The sequence below is a fragment of the Spinacia oleracea genome, chromosome 4 (assembly GCF_020520425.1).
Source record: "Spinacia oleracea cultivar Varoflay chromosome 4, BTI_SOV_V1, whole genome shotgun sequence".
NCBI classification, from domain to species: domain Eukaryota; kingdom Viridiplantae; phylum Streptophyta; class Magnoliopsida; order Caryophyllales; family Amaranthaceae; genus Spinacia; species Spinacia oleracea.
Window position 1 is genome coordinate 127,714,718 of NC_079490.1, and position 25,780 is coordinate 127,740,497.

General features: G+C 36.5%; 1 long non-coding RNA gene across 1 annotated transcript; it reads left to right on the forward strand.

Annotated features, from left to right (window-relative positions):
• The first annotated feature begins 21,912 nt into the window (after positions 1 to 21,912).
• On the forward strand, positions 21,913 to 25,464 carry LOC110788242 (uncharacterized). Its single transcript, XR_002533284.2, has 6 exons — positions 21,913 to 22,104; positions 22,551 to 22,673; positions 23,450 to 23,763; positions 23,936 to 23,965; positions 24,927 to 24,974; positions 25,120 to 25,464. It is a non-coding gene; the product is annotated as an uncharacterized lncRNA (long non-coding RNA).
• Positions 25,465 to 25,780: the final 316 nt, after the last annotated feature.

Genomic DNA, 25,780 nt, shown 5'->3' on the forward strand with positions numbered 1-25,780 from the left:
AAGTATTTTCCAAATTAAAACGTTACTGATTTGTAAATGAAACTGAATTTGAAGTAATTTCTAATTGAAAACCGATTTTGTAATTTCAAATTTGGGCAAAATGTTACTGATTTGCAAATGCAACTGAATTTGATGTAATTTCCAATTGAATGTTATTGGTTTGCAAATGAAGCTGAATTTGAAGTAATTGCCAATTGAAATACGATATTTCGTAGTTTCGAAAGTGCAATTAGATAATCTTCCTCGGTTTATAATGTAACAAGGAGCTTAATTAAGTCATTTTTAGTAGTCCCGATTAGCTTTGGTGAATAATGCTTTCAGAATTTCGGGCTTAAGTAGCTGTAATAGTGTTAACTCTTCGTTGGTACTTGTTGACAGTTAACTGATGGGACTTTTGATGTGGTTCTGGATAAAGGGGGATTAGATGCATTGATGGAGTCAGAGTTTGGTTTGAAGCTAGGTGACCAATCTTTTAGAGGTGTTCCGGTCTTCATATAAGTATAATATTACTTACACTTATTTTGCCCATGCTTCAAGATTCGTGGTGTCACTTTAAGCTTTTGGTTGATTTTCTGATGAGACTTCTAAGTTGGCTGTGGGTTTTACTTCGAATTTGGATTCTCATCAAGTGAAGAGGGTTTTAAAACCATGAGGGAAATTTATCTGTCTCACATTAGTGGAATCTCACGTCTTAGGTATTGTTTGGTTAAGTTTCATCCGAGTGCTGTTTCATCTGTCTCGTTTAATTTTCTGCCATTCCTTTGCCAAATGTTCCTTCTATGCATGATATAACAATAAGTAGAAAAATGGTCATCTTTTAAACAAGCTTCTATTTTCAGTTTACACATGCTTAAAACCGTTTTCTGAAACCTGATGGTTGGCATTGTTCTCTCCTTTAGTTCCCCAGGATTACTTTTCCCCAAATTTAGGTTTGGGTGGAAAATAACGGTTCATTGCATACCTCAGAAACCGTCTAGTAAGCCAAGTGATTATATTTGTTATTTGGCTACTTTCTCTTGATCTCATGTGGTTCAAATGACATCTTTGTGATTTATCCATTCTTGTAATCCATTTATGGGATATCCATTAATGTAATCTATGCAGATTTTTTTCCAGCTTGTCTTGGTTGATGAAGACAGATGCATTCAAGAAAAGATGTTTCATTGCCCTCCCACAGTTGACCCAGAACCGGTTGTGGTCTCGGCTTCGGCCTCGGCATTATCGGCGGTACTTCTCATTCATTCCTTTTGCATTTTAACAATTTCTTTTTGTTATTGTTGATCCAAACCCTAAATTTATCTCAAAATTTTGTTTGTTTAAACTACAATTAAATTGTTAACATTTGGTAGTGGAATTGAAAATTGATTGGTGAATTGATTTTTTTTATTTTCTTTTTAGAGCATTGATTTTTGGTGTAAAATAATTTGAATTCGAACCATGTACTGGAGAAAGAGACTAATTTTGTAGAAAAGATGAAATTCTGCGACGTGATTCACAATTTCAATTTTACTGTAGTTAATTAAACTTGAACAAGCTTAGGAAATGGTTACAATAATGTAGAATTTGCAAACAGATTAAATTAGAATGGTATATGCAAACATTGTGGAGGTTCTGAATGAATTAGATAAATTTCATCATGTCAATTTTTTAGGTTGAAATCTTTGCCCGGATAAGTTTTGAACCATAGCATGGGACATATTTGAACATGTACCAATATCCAGTCCCCGAATCTGTATACCTGGGTTATTTAGCTACCATTACAAAGTATCCAACACGAATTAAATACTTAGTTTACAGATTTGATCATTTTCAATATCTTGTATGCTCTCATGACTAAAGTTGAAGAGTGCAAAATGAAGAAAATATGTCTTCACGCAAGGTGCATTAAGTCTAATACCAAGGTTCAGATTAATTGCGAACAATTAATTCGGTGAGATCAAGTGATCGGAACAGCTAGCTGGAGAAATGCTTCCGATAAGTGAGTTCCAATGAATATTAAGCTCACAACTTACTCTTGAATGAACCTACAAGGTCACACCAATGGCATGTAACAGATCACCGGATTAAATGAATCGGAAATTCATTTAATAGCTTTTCGGGAATTAGTTTTGGAAAACGTATTATACGATACGACCTTGCATCGGAATCGTATATTATATCGCGAATATTCAGAATCGTATATTGTATTGACGAAACTGCCTTCTTGAATGGTGTTCTAGAAGAGACTGTGTTTATGACGCAGCCGGAGGGTTTTGTCGATCAAAAGAACCAAGGAAAGGTATGCAAGCTTAAGAAGTCCATTTACGGACTAAAGCAGGCATCAAGGAGTTGGAATATACGATTTGATGAAGCAGTCAATAAGTTTGGCTTCATCAAGAATCAGGACGAATCTTGTGTATACAAGAAGGTCAGTGAGAGTAAAGTTGCATTTACATTGACGAATTGCATTTAGTAAAATTGCATTTACATTGACAAAGTTGGAGTAAAATTGCATTTACATTGACAAAGGTCAGTGGGAATCACCAGTTTTAGCCTTTTTAGTATTTATGTTATAAATGTGTTTGCTCGTATCTAGCACATATATACCATTTTCTTGTTGTGTTGAACCATAAAACATTCCATTCAATGAGAAAGAACAGCTATTGTCTTTAAAGTGAAAACTAAAACCTTTAGAATCTAAACTTGAAACGGAAATTATGTTTCTGGTGATACTAGGAACATAGTGAAGGAAATAATGCCCTTGGTCCAAGTATGCATTCAATGTTAAGTCTAATAAATGCGGTTCAGTATTAATTAACAAGTTAATAATTCAGTGAGATCAAGTGAGCTGAATGCCTAGCTAGAGGTCGCTTCAGTTCAAGTGGAATTAATGATATTAATACACAGCTTACTCTTGACTGAACCCGTAGGGTCACACAAATAGTACGTAAACGGATCAAGTATTTAATGGCATTAAATACTCTATCTATGGATATTCGGAATCGACGGATCTTGGTTTCAGTGGGAGCTGAGATCGTCACAAGCAAGTGAATACTCCGGAAACGATGATATTGCCGGAAACGGAAATATGGATCGTATCGGAAATATAAATATTATCCAAGTCGTAGATGTTGTCGGAAACGGAAACATGGTACGTATCGGAAAATATTATTGGAAATGGATATATTGCCGGAATCGGAAATATTGCCGGAAACGGAAATATTGTCAGAATCGGAAATATTATCGGAATCGGAAAATAGTTCCGGAAACGGAAATATTAAATATTTGTTCGAAACGGAAATTAATTCCGGAATCGGAAATATTAAATATTGTTCGTATCGGAAATAAATTCCGGAACCGGGAATTTAATCCGAAGCGTATCGTACGAATAAGCATCGGACGAGGCCTGCCGGACGAAGGCCCAGCACGAAGCCAGGCCATCGCCCAGCAATCAAGACGCGCGCCAACGCCCAGCCCAAGGCAGCGCCGGGCCCACCGCAAGGCATGCCCAGCGCGCCAAGGCTTGGCTGCGTAGCGTGGGCTACGTGGGCCGAGCTCACGCGTGCGGGCGCGCTCGTGGCTCCGTGTGTGTGTGTGTTTGTGTCCATGCACAATTCCTAAATCTATTAGGATTTGGTGTATGATTAAATTCCTATTCCTAAAAGGATTATTTAATTAATTAGAGTCCTTGTAGGATTCTAAGTTTAATTAAATCGTATCCTACTAGGATTACAATTCCCTTTCCAAACCTCTATAAATAAAGGCTTAGGGTCAAAATTTATGCACATGGGATTGAAGTATTCTAAGGGTAAGTTTTGAAAGAAAAATAAGCCAAACACTTGCAAACACTTAACCGAATTTCCTAGTAACCTTAAGGGCGATTCTAGTTGGTCTAACTTAAGGCGGATCCCGACGTACTGTGGACTATCTACGGAGGGACGACATTTGGAGTCCTAAAGACTTGTTCTTGTTCGGTTCGGGCGCAACTAGGGAGGGCACGCTACAAAGTGTATGCTCCTAAATTATGCTAAATGATTATGTGTAAATAATATGTTTCCTGGCATTAAGGTTTTCCGCATGATTTATGTTTTGTCATATGTATCATAACCTAACAGTGGTATCACGAGCCTCTTATTATTTTCATAATCTAAATTGCATAAACATGGTTAAATATTACAAATTTGCAAGAATTAAAAGGGGTGATTAATTTTCGTAATTATTAATTAATTGCAAATTGCGTTTATATAATTATATGTGCGCAGTTTTTCGGCAGTTTCTTCGTTACTCATCCAAATCGAGTGATTTTTGTGTCAATTCCGCATGTAAAAGGCATTCTAAAATCTTGACAAAAATAATATTATTCGGCCGAACCCAGAATTCTCAAATTCGAAGCCTAACTATGACTTTTCGGAGGTTTTAGTTTTCGAACGCAAAACTTTGTAAATTTAAGATGTTAAATTAAATATTTGCGATTCTTGTTGATAAATCTTGAATTCTTTATTGACCTACTGTTGAAAATTGGAATAATTTAGAATTAATTTGATTTTCATAATTAGTTAATAATTTAATTAGATACCTATAATTAAAAACCACCATAAAAATTGTAAATTTGTGTTAAATTTTAAATTTTTATGACCTAGACTTGAATCCATGTTAATCGGAAATCAATTAATTAATAAATTTTCGATTTTTCGCCCTAAAATTATGAAATTAATATGATTTATTAATTTGTCATTAATTTTGAAAATAAAATTTTTAATTTTTATGCGATTCGCTCATATAACTTGCACGCACAAAGCAATGGACGCTACGTGTTACCCTTAAGGGGTGTTGTATAGTGCGGGCATGCGACGACGAGCAAAGGAGCTCGTCGCCCATGCGGTACGAATGCAATGAGCAAGGCTATGGTGCACGAGCACAAGGCAGCAGCCCTGCCTTGTGTCGTGTGCTGTGTGCGACGAGCGAGTGGGCAAGGGCAAGAGCAAGGCAGCGACAGTCGCGTGTGGGCAGCAGGCGAGCTGCGCCACGACGCAATTGCCGCGCGCAACGTGCGAAGCCTCGCGCGCAGCGAGCGCAAGCTCGCGTGCGACGAGCGCTACGCCCAGCGATGGTGAGCAACGAGCGTGTTGCGATGAGCGGTGGCGTGCGCCTTGCGATGGTGAGCAGCAGCAGATGCGACGCAACACATAGGCTGCGCGCACATGGCCAGCGATGGCTGCGTGCGTGTGGCCTATGGTTGTGCGTTGCGTGGTGATGTTGCGTACCTTGAGATACGATTAGATCGTTTTAAAATTTTAATTTGAAATTTTCAGTTTACGTAATTTTAATTAATTTTAAAATTAATAATTTAAATTATTTTCTTGGATTTTAATTTTGAATATTATAATTATAATAATTTTCATTTATTCTAATTATTTTACTAAAATTAAAATCATGAATTAATTTAAATACGACTGAAAATAAATTATATATGTGGATTCAATTATAAATTTATAGAGCTTTAAATTTTAATTAAATTTGTATGTTTCCGGTTAGACTAGAAATACATTTTTATATTTAAAATTAGTAAAGCATATGAATTTATTGGTTTAAGTGGGAGCCCTTTTAATCATAAACTCTTGATTAGGTCTACAAATCCTTAAGGTTAAAACAACTTGATTAGAATTAATAAGGATTGAATAATTTGTAGATTATTGGTGCCCTTGATTAATTGCTGCAAATATTTATGTTATGCATAACGTGTTTTACTAACCAGCTATGTGGGCCATTCATGATAATGAATGGGTGAATGGTATATATTGTATATGTACTGTTTTGCAGGTTATGAAGTGACTAGTATGGCCTAAATAGGATAGAAAATATGGTCTGCGTACCATTAATTTGAATGTAATTGGTCTAAAGTACCAAAATTGTTTTTCAATTCAAATATGGTCAGCGTACCATCAAATATTTGTAATTAGTTTAATTATAGCTTATCCTATTTGAAGAAAATGGTGCCTCCCACGGAGATTTTCGAGACGGACTTTGAAGTTGAAGCTTCAAGATGAAGTCGGGCCATACTAGATCACATTTATCTTATGCATGCTTTAAGTTATTTATTGCTTTAAATATGTCTTAATTATGCATGAGATTGTGGCTTGATTATGTTGCATGATTAAGGATTTTAGTTCACTTAAAATCTAACCAACATAGTAAGAGCCTTAAGTTCCAAACTTAAAAATTGAGTTAAAAGTTGCCACGCCAAAATATACACTTGCTTGGATATCCTTTACATCAATCTAGTAATAGTTTTCGCTCAGCGAGGTGTTACTTATTGGTCCTAAAGGGGCAAGGTACACAAATAATTGTGAGCACATGTTAGTTTTGGTGAAACTCAACGATATAAGTGAGGAGTCCTTTTATGTCGTGGCAAAATCGATAGGTTTACCTAATAAGTTCTTAGACGTGCCTATCAACCAAGAATAGTTTCTAGACTATTAGAAAAAGGTTTTTGCTTACCTAAGATGTTTTAGGATTGAGTCGACAAACTGTGCTTAATTCTTCAATGGTTTTAGGATCTTGGAATCATTTTATTCACACCTGCCGGAACAATAAAATCGAATAAAATGCTAATAACTTGTTTGAATTGCATGATTGCTTTAATTTCAAGTTATTATTCATGATAAATATTTAGACTTTGCATGCTTCAATGTATGTTTTAATTATTGTTTATAATTAAATATCTTGCATTGCAATAAATCCTTTTAGAAAGGTAACAGTAAATTTCCTCGATTGGTAGTGAATCCAAGAACGATTCACGGAAATGAGAGAAAATGAGCAATTTAAAATGTACTTTTCTTATAGCGACTTTTATGGTTGTTTTCGAGTATCAAAATCGAATGGCAAACCAATTGGTGCTTGTGAATTCAAAATACACTGTAGTTTTGAGATCATAAAGCATTGAGCTTAAACGCTCAGCTTTACCAATGGTTAACAACCTAAACATCTTTGTCCATTTAAATCTCGAATAAGTCTAGTCCCTAGACATTCGAATAGATCGATGCTTAGAGAACTTTAGAAGCTTCTGGTAAGATCATCAGGTTGAAACAAAATATTCAACATAAATTAAAATGGTAAGAACCTTGTTGGAATGACATTGGACATGTCTAACAAAGTATAAAAGTCAACACTAGAGAATTCAATTCTTAAGACTATAAGAAAGGGTACGAGAAATAGGAAAACAAGGAACAAATGAAATGAATTTACGATTCCGTTTCTACCTATAAGTTTATGTTTAAAGAGAAGTGACCTAGCAATCAAACTTTCTTGGTATCATATACCGCTTGAGGTTCTTACTTCGGTAATAACTCAAACAATGGAAGCTAGGCTACACTAATGACCTACAAGTGGGAAATGAAGCATGGCAATGCTACATTAGATGTAGGGTCATCTAGTTTGTTTTAAGTCCTTTCAAAGGCTGGAACTTAATGGCTATTTTGTTCCATAATCAGCATACCTAAATTTCTGCTTCAAACACAGAAAGACTCACATTCAAAAGAACAAAAACAATGCTTGTTTGTTTGTTTATTTGAATGAAATGGTCATTTACGGGTTGAGTCAATATGCTTGATTAAAAACAAACAACTCTTTAACAATAAAACTTTACTAGGTTCAAATCAACCCCTTGATTTGAGTTCCATTAATCTTTGGCATTGTTGCTTAGACCATGTCAACAAGTTAATATTCAAAAGCTATATTTTGATGGACTTTTTAAAGTTGATTGATTTCTAGATCATTCAAGACGAGCTATTCTTACTTGTTGAAAGTAACAAAAGATATGAACTATTGTTAGAACGCCTAGACAATAGAGTTCAAAGCTAACGAAAGATTATATGACTTTATTATTTCACATGGATTTGAATATAGGTTTATTTACTCAAATGTGATATAAGTTGAATCTGTCTGGCAAGCTCAAAGATTCAGAAGTATAAAATCCACTTGGCAAGAAATCATAAAGATCTAGGTTAGATCATGTTGATGATTACTTGAGACCAAATATGATCATCAATGATTGTGTGTTGTAATTTCACAATCTAGGTCCATAAGATATGGCATATCTTAGTTGGAATAATCGAAGTCAATTAGTACTTGATTCGATTAATGATGAATCATAAAGACTTTTCCTATAATTTCTAAAACAAAATGCTCAACTACCACCAAACTAAACCAAATTCATCAAAGCTATTTCAGAATAACTTTTCATAAAATATATCTAGAGAGTTGCAAAACTCAGTGGGAGCTTAGTGTTTGTCATTCGACAAACTAAGGCCCAAGTATAGATATATGTTTCATTGTGATTTATTCAAATGAGACACAAGGGTATTGTTTCTACCACGAATTTTTGAGAACATAATGTTTGTTTGCTCGAAATAATGTCCTTTTGGAGATTTGTTTCCAAAATGACAAGTGGGAGAAAATAGACCTCGAAAGTTTTCGAGGCGAACAACAAACATAAACGGACATTTCGGAGGCTTTTCGAAGTTCTTTAGAAAATCCGAACACGTATTCTTTAAGGAATTTAGAAGTGGCTTTTAAAGGACAGACATCTCGTAGAAGACTTTACAAGTGCTTCAAGGAGAACAGAATACTCAAAGGACTTTCAAGTGGCTATTGATATTCTATTTGTTGATGTTCTATACTCAAGTAGGCATAGAGTTCAAGTCACTGGAACTATGATATTCTTCTATTGGATAGTGAAGAAACATAGAGTTCGGGTCAATGAAACTATGAGATTCTTCTATTAGATAGTGAAGAAACCTACAACTTGCAGTCAAACTATTATCATGTAGATTAATAAGTTTGTGACTTGTAAGAAAGCTATGACGAAACCTAGATTCCCTAAAATGGTTAGAGGCCATATATAGACTCAATGTTTTAAATGGTTAGAGGCCATAAAACATACTCAATGTTTTGATGACCAAATTGAAATTTTGTTGATTTGCAAGAATAGTTTCACACCTATTGGTTGCAAGTTTGTTTTAAGAATAAAAACCATCAAACATGAAATTGTGTTCACACACAAAGCTAGATTAGTTGCTAAAGGTTACAAGAAAATTCACGGCGTGGATTGTGTTGAAACCTCATGCATAATCGTAATGCTCAAGTCTATAAATCAAGCAATGATTGCATATTGGTACATATGGAAATTGGATGACAAAACAATTCCTCAATAAAATGTTGGAATAAACTATGTACATGGTATGTCATAGGATTTATGGATCCAAATAAATGCTTGAAAAAGAAAGCTAGCTTATGAAATCTAAGTACAGATTTAAGCAAGTAATTGGGAATTAGAAATGTATTTTAGTGAAGCTAATAAGTATTTTAGTTTCATAAAATGTACATGACTCTTATAGATATATAAGAAGTTTAGTGGGAGTACGTAAAACTTTATTGGTCCTATGTGTATCACACACATATCTCTCTATTGTGAACTAACATTCAAATGCTAATGACTTATATTTGAAATTATTCATCAATGATGGACCATGGCGAAACTTAGTACATACTGGGTATTAAGATCTATTTACAAAGATCTTACAATATTTTTTTTACATTAAGTAATGGTATTTACTAAATCAATTACGAAAGACTCCATTGGAGATATTCGACCCATATGAATAAATCTTGGTAATGAATGTTTGAACTATGTATAAGCATTTACTAAGTTAAACATCAAAGGATCTAAGTAAGATTCTTAACATATATTATATGTCAAAGAATTTAGCTGGATTTAGTGTCTACATGAATAGAATTCAATTGGGAATTATTCTGCAAAAGAATTTATCATGTATGATATAATATGAGGATCGCCAAAAACGTATCGTATGACTTTAGGCATGACGAACATATACCAATCTCTATTGATCTAAGTGAAGATCATCTAGATTGAGATCAAGAATACTTATGGTACTTGAAAAGGTACATAGGAATAGTTCTTGATTCAAGGAAATAAAGATATGCTAAATATTGATGCTACACGCATAAACACTGGCAAAGGATCAAGCAAGACCCTTTGGAGTTAACCATTGATAAGGACGAGCTATAGAGCATCGTGTTTTGAAATGGCAACATGGATTGGAGACCATGAGTTGTTGCATGGGAAATTAAATATTAATTTCTATGTTCTAAGATACAGCTGGAAAGTCTTCCACATATCCGTGAACTGCATGGATAAGTAAATCCAAACGAAAGCATCACTAGCAACCTATATAGTTGAAGTAGAAGTACTTATTGCCTAAGAAGCAATAAAACTGAGTAGTTTACATTAAAAAGTTCTTCACTGAACTTGGCTGGATCACACGTTTGCTGACTTGATGGTTCTTCATTGTGAAATGCGTAGAACCACTATTTAAGTAAGAAAGACTAGATCACATAATAAACAAACTCAAAAGATCTTATCATCCTATCTCGAAAAACATTCGATGAAAGGGATATTAAGATTAGCAAAGCATGATAACTAAACCTATGCAACAAGTGAGAAGCAACACTCACATTGTAGCACTTGAAATCAAGCATAGCTTTGAATTCCATGAAATGTTTTAAAGATGGGTTAGAGGCCCATGGTTGTAAAACGTTGGGGTTGAACATTTATCATATATGAAATGTATTTTTCATATTCCATTTAATCTTGGTTTAGTATTAAATGATGAGTCCCTTCAATTTGACGATATATTCAAGATAGACTGTCAGGACCAGTCCTGTGACTAAGAAATGTCTATCAAGTGAACTTGAATGTGAAAAGTTGAAAATGGTCCCTGGTCGGAGTTTTCTATAAAGATGGACGCATAGAAAACGTTAGACGACTAGAATACAAGATGACTAGTAGTTCGGTTTCTTGAACTATGTGGACATGGCAATGTCGTAATCATTTGCATAGATACTTACTTTGGGAAGACTAGTATCAGACAGACCTATGAAACTTTACTGTAAGAGATGAAAATCAGTCATAAGTAAATTTCATTAAAATTATTAGACACTAAATCCTCAATACCTGAGTGATTTGAGATTACTTGTTTGAGAACTGGTTGCTTTGACGTTGACCAACCGTCGCACCGTAAAAGGAGGCTATAAAGGCAACGCTCAGGTAATCACCTATCAAACGAAGTCTAATCTCAAGATCGCAAGATTGGGATTGTCCTCCCATAAATCAGGATGAGATGCTTAAAAGTTGTACAAGGCCACTCGGAGAGCTAGAAACTGTAAAATGCATGGCCGTGCTCGGATGAATCATAGGCTATGATTATCTGTTTATTTGATCAGTTGAACTCTGAAACCGAGAAACACCTCTGGACATAATAAGGATGACAACTCTTACCTTATGTTCAAGAGCAAGCATCAAGCGACAAAGGAATTAGGTAATGCACACTTGTCCCTAAGGACAAGTGGGAGACTGAAGGAAATAATGCCCTTGGCCGGTCCAAGTATGCATTCAATGTTAAGTCTAATAAATGCGGTTCAATATTAATTAACAAGTTAATATTAGTGAGATCAAGTGAGCTGAATGCCTAGCTAGAGGCCGCTTCAGTTCAAGTGTAATTAATGATATTAATCCACAGCTTACTCTTGACTGAACCCGTAGGGTCACACAAATAGTACGTAAACGGATCAAGTATTTAATGGCATTAAATACTCTATCTATGGTTATTCAGAATCGACGGATCTTGGTTTCAGTGGGAGCTGAGATCGTCACAAGCAAGTGAATACTCCGGAAACGATAATATTGCCGGAAACGGAAATATAGATCGTATCGGAAATATAAATATTATCCAAGTCGTAGATGTTGCCGGAAACGGAAACATGGTACGTATCGGAAAATATTATTGGAAATGGAAATATTGCCGGAATCGGAAATATTGCCGGAAACGGAAATATTGTCAGAATCGGAAATATTATCGGAATCGGAAAATAGTTCCAGAAACGGAAATATTAAATATTTGTTCGAAACGGAAATTAATTCCGGAATTGGAAATATTAAATATTGTTCGTATCGAAAATGAATTCCGGAACCGGGAATTTAATCGGAAGCGTATCGTACGAATAAGCATCGGACGAGGCTTGCCGGACGAAGGCCCAGCACGAAGCCAGGCCATCGCCCAGCAAGCAAGACGCGCGCCAACGCCCAGCCCAAGGCAGCGCCAGGCCCACCGCAAGGCAGGCCCAGCGCGCCAAGGCGTGGCTGCGTAGCGTGGGCTACGTGGGCCGAGCGCACGCGTGCGGGCGCCCTCGTGGCTCCGTCCGTGTGTGTGTTTGTGTCCATGCACAATTCCTAAATCTATTAGGATTTGGTGTATGATTAAATTCCTATTCCTAAAAGGATTATTTAATTAATTAGAGTCCTTGTAGGATTCTAAGTTTAATTAAATCGTATCCTACTAGGATTCCAATTCCCTTTCCAAACCTCTATAAATAAAGGCCTAGGGTCATAATTCATGCACATGAGATTGAAGTATTCTAAGGGTAAGTTTTGAAAGAAAAATAAGCCAAACACTTGCAAACTCTTAACCGAATTTCCTAGTAACCTTAAGGGCGATTCTAGTTGGTCTAACTTGAGGCGGATCCCGACGTACTGTGGACTATCTACGGAGGGACGACATTTGGAGTCCTAAAGACTTGTTCTTGTTCGGTTCGGGCGCAGCTAGGGAGGGCACGCTACAAAGTGTATGCTCCTAAATTATGCTAAATGATTATGTGTAAATAATATGTTTCCTGGCATTAAGGTTTTCCGCATGATTTATGTTTTGTCATATGTATCATAACCTAACACATAGTAACTGTTTTCTAGTTCCAAAACAAAACCACTAGGCAAAGAAATAAAATAAGATCCTACGGCTAATGCAGCAATCCGTGCTCTATTTCCCACGCGTAGATCTATCTTGCCTTTATCAAGCCTTCTACTTCTCCTTAGTCCCTGCGAATTGGAACATAAGTGTGAGCCACAACCAGTATCTAATACCCAAGAAGTAGAATTAGCAAGATTATAATGTATAACATACATACCTGAAGGAGAAGCGACGTTTCCGTCCTTCTTCACTTCCTTTAGTTTAAGGCAATCTCGTTTGTAATGACCAATTTCATTACAATTGAAGCATTGCGATGTTGAAGGAGAAGCATTCTTCCTCATCTTGCTCTTGGAAGGCGTCAGTTGCCCTCCGGGAGTGGATGAAGATACAATCTTACTTTTCTTCCCCTTGCACACTTTCTTGAATTTGGTGCACTTCACATTCAAAGGGTCTTGCTTGAACTTAAGGAGATAGGGCATCTTAAACCCCTTATAATCCCTATGAAGAGAATTCAGCACTGGTGCAATAACTATTGGCTCTTTGATGGAACCACCAAGTCTCTCAATTGTGAAAAATAATCCAGACATCATATTCACATTAGACCGAATTGGTGTGTTTCTGTCCATCTTAGTTGAGTAAATGCGCTTTTGTGCCTCTAGGAGCCCGTTCTTTAGATACGACCTGTGTGGGGTAATGATTTTGAGATTGCTCATTGAATTAGCCAATTCATCAACCCTGTTGCCACCTGTTTGGCCTTTGGGTTGATACCTCACACGACATCTATCCTTAAGTTGACTTAGGAGAGCATGAGGCTCAAAAGAATGAACCTCCCTCTCCAATTTTCGGGAATAGACTTTAGGATAAACTCCGAGACAAGGTACTTGTGAAGTGCCCAATTTTTGTACCTTTCTGGAGTCATACCCCGCGCATAATAGCTAGGAAAAGGATGTTCAATGACATAGCGCATGTCGTTAACTTTTAAAACTTCGATAAGTTTCCTTTCCCATTCAAGAAAGTTAGTCAAGTTTAACTCGACACCCAGAATTTCTGATGATTTGATTGTTGTTTTGTTTGCGGCCATTTGATTACTACATTTGAAAAGAATTTGCAATAAATAACCATTCATAACTTAATAACTTTAAAATAAATATTAGCATGCAATCATTATAGCTATTAAACATTTCATTCATGCAAAAGCAAAACATGGTCCAAAAATGAATGAAACGATTCCAAGACCCTAAAAGTCCTAAATCCTTAAGCAGCTTTGGCATGTCTTAAGTCTTTTAAGATTCTAGGTAAGAAAAACCTATTGCTAGTAATCTCCAAATTACTCTTGGTTAATAAATTAATACCATAATTTATCCCATTGCCACAACATATGCCATTGTTGTTTGAGTTAAAACCACAATCAACGTGTTCCTTTGGGATACCTTACCATCTAAGTTAACTAAAATAGCACCTCGCTTTGGCGGAAACCTACTACCTTAGATCCCTAGATTTTTGTAAGTGCTTGATTTGGAAGGCAATTTTTAAACTCAATATTACTTTGGGCCTAGTTGTTTTTATGTTGGTTCGATTATTTAGTGAACTAAGTCTAATCGAGCATACAAACAACATTAATGCATAATATATTAATTTAAGCATAATATATAGTGCATAAATTAAATTGGTGAACTAGTGTGGCCCAAAACTCTTGTCTTGAAGCATCCAATCTTCTTCACCGTCTTGTTAGTTTGGCATCGTCTTGAATCTTCATTCAGTGCTAACTTAAAGTTCTAAACTTAGAAATACTGGAAATAATAAAATTACATCAAAATTTCAATGGTACGCAGACCATATTTAAAACTATACATTCAAAGATAAAACGTATCGCATACTGTATTTAACTATCCTAGATTGGTCATACTAGTCACTTGGAGTACCTGCATTACATAAAATATACATTCTATGCATTCACCCATTCGTATCCTAAAACGAATGGCCCAATTAAATATGCAAGTATTTACGTGAATTATTTAAAATTCACGTTCACATAAACGCGTCCTAAAATATTAATCAATTCCGAATTATTAATCCTTATGATTTATTGTAATCAAAATTTAATTTAATTAAAATAAAGCGACCTACGATAATAATTAAAATAATTATTTCATTTTAATTTCATTAAGCGGCTCCCACTCAAACCAATATTTATTCCGGATAATTAAATATTTAAATATTAAATTAAACTCACGGTCCGACCCAAGTTAAATAAAATAATTAATTAATTATCCCGTAAGCCATTTTTAATGCAAATATCAAATTTAAAGCCCAACGAAATGAAAAATGCCAAAATTGTGCAATCCGGGCTAGGCATGCGCCCAACCCAGCACTGCCATGTGCTGTGTGGCCTACGAGGCCCATGAGCTCGTTGTCTATGCCCCGCAAGCCATCGCACACACTGCCGCAACTCGTTGCTGCTTCGTGGCATGCTGTGTCGTTGTGATGCTCGACGCTGCGCGCAAGGCAAGACAGCCTTGCCCCTTGCTTGCTCGCAGCTCGCAAACCAAGGCTTGCCTTCCTTGCTCGCTCACTTGCCCAGCGCGCGCGGCACTCAACTCGCTTGCTGCTGCCCGCGTTGCTGTGGCTTGGCTATGGGGAGGCAGCCCGCATGGCTACGACGAGTCACACGCACATCACACCCCTTTTTGTTCGTGCCTTTGGTTCGTGCTTACGAACCAACTAATTAAAAAAAAAATTCAATTTCACGAACATATTTGCATTTAGTTATTTTTCACAAAATTAACAATTTATTTTTTCGAAAAATAACGACTTTATGATTTAATTAATTTTAACATCAATCCAATTTTGCAAAATTTATTAAATATAGGCTAACTTTATTCAAATTTTAACGAATGAACAATGTCAACCAAAAATTTGAACGTTTTGATAATCGAATCTAAAACTTTAAATCGTTCTAAACCTTTAAATTTCAGATTTTTACCAATTTGGTTTAAGTGTTGATTAAAATTAACGAATCTAATCAAAATTTTAATCCAATAATTTTTAAAATCTGCCACTTTACATGAAATTATATTCCCTTTCCCAATTAACCAAATTTCCAGAGCTAAATTATTTAAAAAAATCAATTCGCGATCTAAAATTTACGAATTTGGGGAAAGCAAAATTAGGGTTTATAATTAACATTTATGTCCGAAAATTTCACCATAATTTTAAGATATACCCAACAGCATTAGGTCAAAATTTCAATCAATTCCGAGTAGTTTAGGTCGACCAATTAATTGAAAAACTTTCCGAATTTGTTAATTTTAATTCGTTAATTAACAAAAACGCCCAAAAACACATACTTCGAGGCCTGTTTTTGCAATTCCGTTCTCATGAGTTGATCTTAGAAAATCGTTTTCAATCGAATTAGGGTCAGAAAAGTCTAAATTTCGAAACTTTTTGAATTTAGAACTTATTACACGATTAATCCAAAAAACCATAATAATTCGAAAAATTCAACAAAAAATCCAAAAAATTCTACAGCATAAAAGAAAAATAAGCATGCTAAAAAATCTTTAAATACATAAGGCTCTGATACCACTGTAGGGGAATATAGTTAAAACATATAACATGTGCGGAACATCCCCAAAGCCAGGAAACATGTATAAAGCACATATTAAGCATACTTACATTTGAAGCGTGTTTTCCCGAGTTTAGTATCAACGAACACGAACAAAGAACTCCAATTGTCGTTCCTCTATTTCGTTCACCGACACGTTCAGATCCGTCTTGATAATCGTAGCTTAGACAATATTCAAGAGTGTTTGCTTTTTCGGGAAGAACAGTTTTGAGTAGAGAGCAAAACTGAAACAACGTAATTTCAGAATTAGGTTTAGGGTTGTGGGAAAACTGATTAGTATGTGGAATATAACCCTAGAGATATATTAGTGTAACCGGCCAAGACTCTTGGCCTTGACCGGCCACACTCACACACCGCAAGCCACAGCGCGCAGGCCACTGCAGGCCGAAGCCCACAACGCAGCCGAGCAGCAGCGATGGGCCGTGGGCCTCGCTTTCTTGTTCGCTGCTTGCTGCTGTCCTTGTGCGCGCACACTCGTGCCGCGGGCTGGTCTGCTCACTGCATTGCGAGCTCGCTGGCTCGATGGGCCTTGCGCGCATGCGCGCTTGGCTCGACGGGCCGACAGCTCTGTTGCGGCTCGTATTCGCGACGAACGCCTTACGGCTATTATTTATCGTATCGTACACGACAAATCACAGTCATACGATACGATTATTCGTTTCTCCTAGCTTACGAATATTCGCGATACGATATACGATTCCTATGCAAGGTCGTATCGTATATTATGTTTTTCCGAACTAATTCCCGAAAATCTATTAAATGAATTTCCGATTCATTTAATCCGGTGATCTGTTACATGCCATTGGTGTGACCTTATAGGTTCAGTCAAGAGTAAGCTGTGAGCCTAATATAGATTAGAACTCACTGGTCGGAAGCATTGCTCCAGCTAGCTGTTCCGATCACTTGATCTCACTGAATTAATTGTTCGTAATTAATCTGAACCTTGGTATTAGACTTAATGCACCTTGGGTAAAGGACACATTTCCTTGAGTCATATGTTCCGTCTCAGTAAGTACATAATTTCCTTGTATTGAAGTTTTAAACTATTTCCATGATTTCGTTGTTTTCTTTGTATTGGAAGTTTTGCTTTCAATATGTTTTAGTCTCTCCATTTTAGAGGACTAAATCTGGTACTAGGCAAAAGTTTTTCAAATTTCTTTTCTGTAGCTAAAATACATATGTTTGTTGTCATTTGTAAGTGTTTTTTTTTCTCTGTTTCATGGATTTCGCCTTCTTTTAACAATACTCTTGTTGACCTTATTATTTTTTCGGAGATTGATATTACTACGAATTATATTTTGAGTTTTCAGTTAGCAATAAATGAAGCAAAACAGATTTTTCTATCTATTTGTCTATCTCCCTTTTGCTTTCGTGTTCATGTATTGGGCAAAGAGGGATGCTAATAAGAAAGCTATAAGAAAATGTCTAAAGTGGTGGAGATGGGAAAGACTGAACATTCTGGCTGTAGGTTATCCTCCATATCAGCAGTTCGCAAAACTTCAATATTTGCTTGTAACTTGCATTCATGACAACTATTCAAGCTGAAGGCCGAGAAAGAGGCCAATACTGGTAAAAAGAAAACATGTATCTTCTGTCTAATTCTCATCATCTCATGTAATAAGTATTTGCAGTATATTGCTTTAAATCCCAGTTTTATACCTACAACTGACAATTACCTTGTTTAGCATTAGTGTCATTCCCTCCCTGTAGGCGGGTATTTTTCGCTTGCCTTTTTCCCTTTCCTACGGGGCGGTGTTAGGACCTTTGTATTTTTGTATTTTGAAGGAGTCGCCACCAAACATTGTTTAGGGTCTCGCTTGGAAAGACCAAAAAGATGACTCTATTAGGATAAGACTTTGAATCTTAGAAATGGATGGGTGAGATCCGGGTAAGGGAACGAGATACTTATTCCGCGAGCTTTAGAAATAATTCAAGTGCGTGACACAACGTACATATTCGAAAATACCCTAGTTTAGACTATGTGGGTTTGAATTTAGAACAAACAGAACTTCTACTTTTGTATTCTGACCACTTTGCTTTAAAGTTAATTTAAGGGAACCTAAGATCGGTTTGTCCAAGAAATTATCTTTGTTAAGCGTGGTGTAACTTTGTATTTTGTTGAATTTAGCATGTGAGGTGATGAAAGCGATAAATAAGTAAAGCAACATCACAATTGAAAATAAGTGTGGAATTAGTAAAATACAAGACCCCCTAGAAATAGACTTGGAAGTAGAACCACATTGCCTAGAAGGACTAGGCAAGTAAAGTTGCATAATGGAAAGTGCGGAATTGAAATGCGTTATTGAAATTGTGTAACTGAAAGGTGCGGAATTGAAAGGTGCATAATTGAAATGCGGAATTGAAATTGCAATATTGAAATTGAACTTGAACTTGAGCACATGAGATACGAACGCCAAACGTCTCCTTAAAAATAAGTGATTCCGACACGGATTCAAAGCTAAAAAATCTCAACTTTTAAGATGAGTTGTTCACCCAAAGTATCCTAGATTTTGCACATAGAACTTGAACTTGAAAAGTTTGAAACTTGAAATATTGAACTTGAAATGTTGAACTTTGAAATATTGAACTTGAACTTGAAATTTTGAACTTAAAATTCTTGAATCTCAAAGATCGGACCTTTTATGGTTGAAAGGGCTTAATCTTTGATGTGCTCTTACTTTGAAACGGTCCTAGTTTAGGGAAGTGATTATGAACAACCCTAAACATTATAGGATCTTGAAACTTGAACTTGAAATTTGAAAAGTGGCGTCTTGAATCTCAAAGACTAAACTTTAAACATTATAAAGGTATCATCTTTGATTACTCCATATTTTGAAGATGATTCTAGTTCAAGGAAGTGTTTACAAACAACCATGAACATCATTGAATCTTGAAAGTTTGCATTTTTGTGTCACATAAAGTTTGGATTTTGAAAGAAATGTATGATTGTTGTAAGTGACATTTATAAGATTAAAAATGCCAACTTACTAATCATTTTTGAAAGAGAAAAACAAAGAAACATGATTGATTAGGGTGGGATTCGGAATTACCTATTTAGGTTTAGACAAGAATTCCTTTTAGAGCTCCCAATTGCTTAGAACTTGAAATATTATATGATATTTTGTAGGATTTTTGGATTTTGATTTGAGTGGCAATTTTTGTATTACGACGTTGTGTTTCAATTTTTGCCTCCCTATAATGCTCAAAATTAGGGGTTTAAATAGGAGAGCTTGCTGCTAAACGCCAGCCAACGCCAGCGCAGCACGCAGCTGGCAGCGCCCAGCGCTGGTGACGTGGCGCAGAAGCCGCCAAAACAAGGACGCGGGCTCCGTCCTTGCTTTTGTCTTGTATTGGTGTATCTTTGTACGATTTGTACGAAGTTGGCACGTAGTGATTGCTTGGGAATTAAGGCTTGGTTTGCGTCTAAAACCTAGCCGTTTCGGGTTTTTGAATTTCGGTTTTACGGGACGAGGCCTGTCTTGCTCGGTTTTGTGGGTCGGCGCCCAAATGTTGATTGCTTAATGTCATTTTGACTGGAAAAGGCCTTGTAAAACTAATGGGATAGTCCATTGGGTGAGATTGTACTTGGATTTTGAAATTGATTTTTGGAAATTGTATTTTGTACCGAGTTCCGGAATGGGAATAGCCTCGGGGATTGGATTTTGGCTCTTGGATTTTGGAAATGTTCTTAGCAATTGGGACTTCCGCACGGAGTTTCTCCAACCGCCTAATAAGGATAATGGTATCGTCATCATCCCAATGGGGAGACACGATTTAGGTGTCTACAGAAGCCCCCACTTTAATTCAGCGTTAGGTTAGGAAAGCGCAAGTCAAAGTTTTCGACTTGGGACGGAGAACGGTCAAGATGTTCTGCAATCAAGACCATTCTTTGTACGTCGGTGCCTGCACACAACAGGCGTTAGAAAATATGATAGAGTCTACCTCCGTGCGGTTGTGACGACTCCGATTTGTACTTGTACTGCTCTTCCGCCTTTGGTCTAGGACGGAGCTTGGCATCAAAAATTTTGAATCTTGAATCTTTTGAATTTTGAATACCCGGAATTGATCCGTTGGGGATGTGCTTCACTGGGGATAAGAGCTTTTTACTGGCTCTTACGATTTTGAAATTTCGGCTGACTTTCCTGGAGCTTGGGTACGTTGGGAGTCGAACGCCTGAGTCGTTGTATTTTTTGGACTCTATATTCTTGAAATACTCATCTGCCATTTGTAGATAGTGGTCTCATTGGCGACCTTGCGGGGTCTCGGGAGAGAATAGGTTAGGATGACTAGATGTTGTTTGTAGAACTTTGAATATTGGCTTCGGCATGGGTAGCCTAGGCGGTGATGTAGAACTCGTATACCTGCTTTGGCATGGATAGCCTAGGCGTTGGTGTAGAATTCGTATGTTGAACTGGAGGTCCCTGGCTCAATTTGTACTGCCACTGGGGATTTTTGAATCTTTGACTTTTGTACAGGCTAGTATAGGATAGCCCCTGAATCTTTGACTTTTGTACGGGCTAGTATAGGATAGCCCCCAGTTTAGAATATTGACATTTTGTATTCTGCTTGATTTAGTATGCCTCGTCATACTCGGAGGAAGCTAGCTCGCCGAACATTCGGTGGTTCGAGCTGCTGTGGAGGATGCTTCGGATGATGAAGCAGCTGCAACAAACGTGCCGGAGGGGGGTATGGTTCCCCGGAGAGTACCCACCTTCGTTGGCACTGGCTGGAGTCCTTCCGATCTAGTGTTTCGATCGCACTTTCACTTGTCTCAGCGGCCTCGCGCTGGTTTGGTGAGTCTTGTACTGTGCTTTATCTTTTAACTTGTATAGGTTTTGAACTGATCGACTTATCCATAGGCTGATGGAGATCCGTTGCGCACTTTATGGTCCATGGCGGACCTTCACAAAGTTTTCCCGGCTGTTCATGCTGACGCGGAGGCTATGGAAATCTGGCGACCTCTGACGTGCCATGGGAGATAGTCAGAGGAGAACGGGAATCAAACCTCGGCTACAGGCTTTGCTGGAGCGGTGGTGGGATACCACCAACACCTTTCATATGGCATGGGGGGAGATTACCCTCACCCCTTTTGAGTTTGCGATGATGACGGGTCTTCCTGTCTCTGAGAGGAACGTGATTTTTGATTCGGAGCTGACATGGCACTCGACTGTCGCCAGGGACTTGCTCGGCCCTGTTGTTGACTTGGCGGATGATGACACCCACGCTTCTGTGACGGTGATCATGGCTGCGATCCGTAGCGTGGACGTATCTGCGGAGCAGAGGGTTCGGCTCTTCCTCTTGGCCCTGATGAGTAGAGTGATAGCCCCGAGCAGGAACAGTCGGGTGCATATTGCACTACTAGAAACTAGAGTTTTAACGATAATTTTATAACGACGTGAAAAAAATCTGTCATTAAAAGAGTCAAATTGCGAAATCAGTGAAAACTAGCGCGGGTTTCTTAATTAATTTAATTTAATGAAAAGAAGTTGAGCGGCATTTTCAATATTTGGTTTGTCGTTAAAGCTCATAGAAAAATTTACCCTAATCTCCATATTAAAGGGGAGATTGAAAACCACTCTATAATTCGCCTCTCTCTCGTATTCGATCTCTAGGAAAGCTTTGCCTCTCTCGCCATTCTCGAATTCGATCTCTGAAGGTGGTAGAATAAACTAAATTAAGGTAATTCTTTTCTTCCTTATGAGAATTGCGATTTCTAGGGTTCTAGTTAATAAATTCAATAAAGAATACTCGATTTTGGGTTTCTCTGAGTTAATTCTACATCAATTGTGTTCTTGAGGTAGGTTTTTACGGTTCGAGCATTTGCCTAATTGCAATCGAAACCCTATTATGAATTGGTTGATAATTCAATTTCTTCTTCTGGAAATCAATGGATTTTGTGTTTTACTTTTTTTTTTGTCAATTTTGATAGAATGTTATAACCGATTTCTACTATGACCGATGTTTAATTTTATATTAGGTTTCGAGAATACTGATTTGGGTTTTATAGTTTTTGGATCATATGTAACTACTGGTTTTCCGAATTACTCTTTGCTAAACACTAGGTATCGGGTTTGGGTTTCTGGAATCTTGTTGTTGATGCTTAAATTGCTTGATGAAATCAACAGGTGAAGCTGTACGGAGGTGAGTTTTTGGGAATCTCCTTACACTACATGCGTTTGTTTTTTATTCAAACATTTCCAAGACGGGGACTTCTACAATCTAATCAAACCTTACCCTTGATATGCCAGGTAGTCTCTTAGTTTATTTACTTTTTCCTATGCTTTTGTATAATAAGGAATTTCAAGTTTCTTCATTTGCTATTATTTTTTACTGCTTGCTCTGGATGATACTGCTTTTGCTCACTGTATGCTCCCTGAAATTTCTGTTATGTGAGTTACTGATACAAATTAGGGAAAGAACCTTGATATGCTCACTGGTATGTTTACATGGTATTTACTGATACAAATTAGATCTTATAGTGCATACTAATTTGTTCCGTGGTAGTATCTTAAGCACTTGTTTCAAATTAATTTAGTTAGCATTTGTTTCTCTGCAGACTAACAGACATCATTCTTATTTTTCCTTGTCAGATAATAGTCTAAAAACTTGTAGCTGTTATGTGAAACTGTCATGGATTTCATGTTATCCAGAATCTGATTTGTTTATGCAAAGGAGTATTATTGGATTTAGAGTTCCATTCTACTAAACCATTTACAACTTTATCTCGTCGGTTAGATCTTAATTCTGATAAAGAGCACAAGAACATTGCAAGTAGACATAACATGTTATTGATCATTTTTGTTGTCTGGTTCTAGATGTTATGGATGCTTATTCCTCTTTATAATAATGTTGAACCTTGTTTGTTGTTACGAAATGTTGCAGCTTTACCAGAATGGTTTGTAGTAGGGGCTTGTAGATTGGTGACTCTTTTAATCTTACTACTTCAAAATGTTCCTGAACTGTAGTTAGACCTGTTCTTTTCCTTTTTCCCAACTCCTATTCATCTCTAGTTATAATTATGTAGGTGGTTGCGGTGCTGAAAGATTGCGAGGGGTGTACTAGCTATAGCCTGGCAAGTGCTCGTGTATGCAAGTATGTTGGTTTGCCCCGTTTTATACTGTTGCCATCATCATTGTCCTGTTGGGTATGACTTCTGGTCGAGTGGAGCGATGTTATTATCTCGTATTTTGTGAGCTAGGTGGACTCAGAAACTTTTTGGGGTCTTTGAAATAGAGCTTTTGGTAACAATTCTGCTGAGTTTGTTGGTTGTTTAAGCTCGTCAGTATGTCGCCTTAACCTGTTGCACATCGCAATTGTACTCTCTCTTAAGTACAATTTGTAAGTGAATTTGTTTTTGAATCTCGCCCAATCTAATTTACAATTTTGAAATTTGTCTTACTATTGTTTCAATATCTTTAGTTTGGTCATAAGATAAGTTTTAAATTTTGTATGGTTATTTTGGTGTTTGTGATGTTAATAAGCGGCTTTACATTGATTTTTATTTGTACAGGAGTAATTGAGAGCATATGCATAAATTCAGGTATATACCTCATTTTATTTTACGTGTTAAGGATTGCCCTTATGTACATGCGAATGCCATTTCTAAATTTGATAGTTAGGAAGGGGATTTGGTGAAGGTGTGAAGCACATATATAGTTGTGTGTGCCTTGTTTGATAACAAACTGATGGCTAATTCACCTAGGTTATTTGAATAAATGTTGGTAGTATTAATTGTTTATATTTGGCTATTTAGTCACCTGTTTAGGTAAATCTTCTATTACGTATTGTCGTAGTGTTTTCATTTTAGCTGGAAGGCTGTAGAGTTTTGATAGTCTACAAAACAAAAACATGTTTTTCTATAACGACATCAATAAGATTAAATCAGATTAAAAAGGTGGCCATTTCTTGTTAGGACATATGCTGAAAGTTAGCTTCCTTAAATTCTCATAACATGGAGAGAGAGTGTGGTAGGCATTAAGTTGCATGTGAATTAAAAACCTTTTCTGCTGTATCTCTATCTAGCTTGAGCATTGAAAAAAATCCCTAAGGTATCTATTTAGCTTACAGGGAGATTTTCAACATACAACTCTTGACTGCTGCAAATACTAATCAGTCTTTCAACTAACTAAAACCAGCACAACCCTTTTCAAAATCAGCAGCACATTAACGCAGAAATTTCAGTTGCCCCTTAACTATAACACACACGATACAAATTGGCAGCAGAGCAGCGGAAACAAATCAACTTTTCATGAATCTGATGCTGATGTTATTAAATCAGGGGGTTGTTTTTAAACTTTTAAACTGATGCTGCTGCAGTTTACACTCCAATTTTTTTCTTCTTCTAAATAATGCAGAATCTGTCTTAATGTTCCTCTAAACTTCCTCTAGCTTTAAGCTTATTTCTTGAGAGTTAATTAAAAGATTAGAATTTTAACATTTGGTCTTAGTTTTTAACCTTCTCATGTATGATATTAGTTTTTTCATGGTTATTTATGTTGCAGAAGGAACTTCAGAAAATAATTGAAGAACCAACAGTTTTTCATGTCTAGGTAACTTTTCTTCAAGCTTCTATATCCTTTTTGGTTGTATATTTACTTTCCCATCCAATGATAACTTCTTTTCTTCTTTATCTTGGTAGCACAAAAGGTGCTTAAGTCGAAGTCTCGTAATTAATTTGTGGACTTGTGGGTTTAGGGAGGTACTTCCATCTAAGTTTAATGAAGAAAACAAACAAAATCAGGTGCTTACCAATCGCGTGGATACGGTACATGAAGAAAACAGTGCACTTAAGAGCTGTATGAGTTCAGTTGAAGATGAGCTTAAATCATTTAAAGACGTGTTACTATAGCGGCTTGAGGCTCCAAGAGAGGACACTTCAACTATTTAGATTTTTATTTTGTTATTTTAGATTGAACATGAGTTTTATATTTATTAGTTTTTTTAGAATTTAAAGACAACGGGATGTGATTGTTGGGTTCATGTAACTTGAATTTCTATTGTCAATTTATTTTTGATTAATGAAATTTTCATTTGTTAAAATTGATTGATTTATGGTTTTGTATATTGTTTCATAGTGAAAATTTAGGCTTTTTGAAGAATGTAAATAATGTTATTATGATTGCAATATTAACTACATAATATTTCGTCGGTATTTGCCATAATTCAACTTTTTTTTTACCGTTGGAATGACATTTTACGAGGGTTTTTTTGTCGTTATTGCTCAATTATTCATTGTGAATAAGTATTTAACGACGAAATATCATGTCGTCGTTATTTTTTAACGACGAAATAATAATCCGTCGTTAACTTTTAACGATGAAACATTAGTTCGTCGTTAACTTTTAACGATGAAATT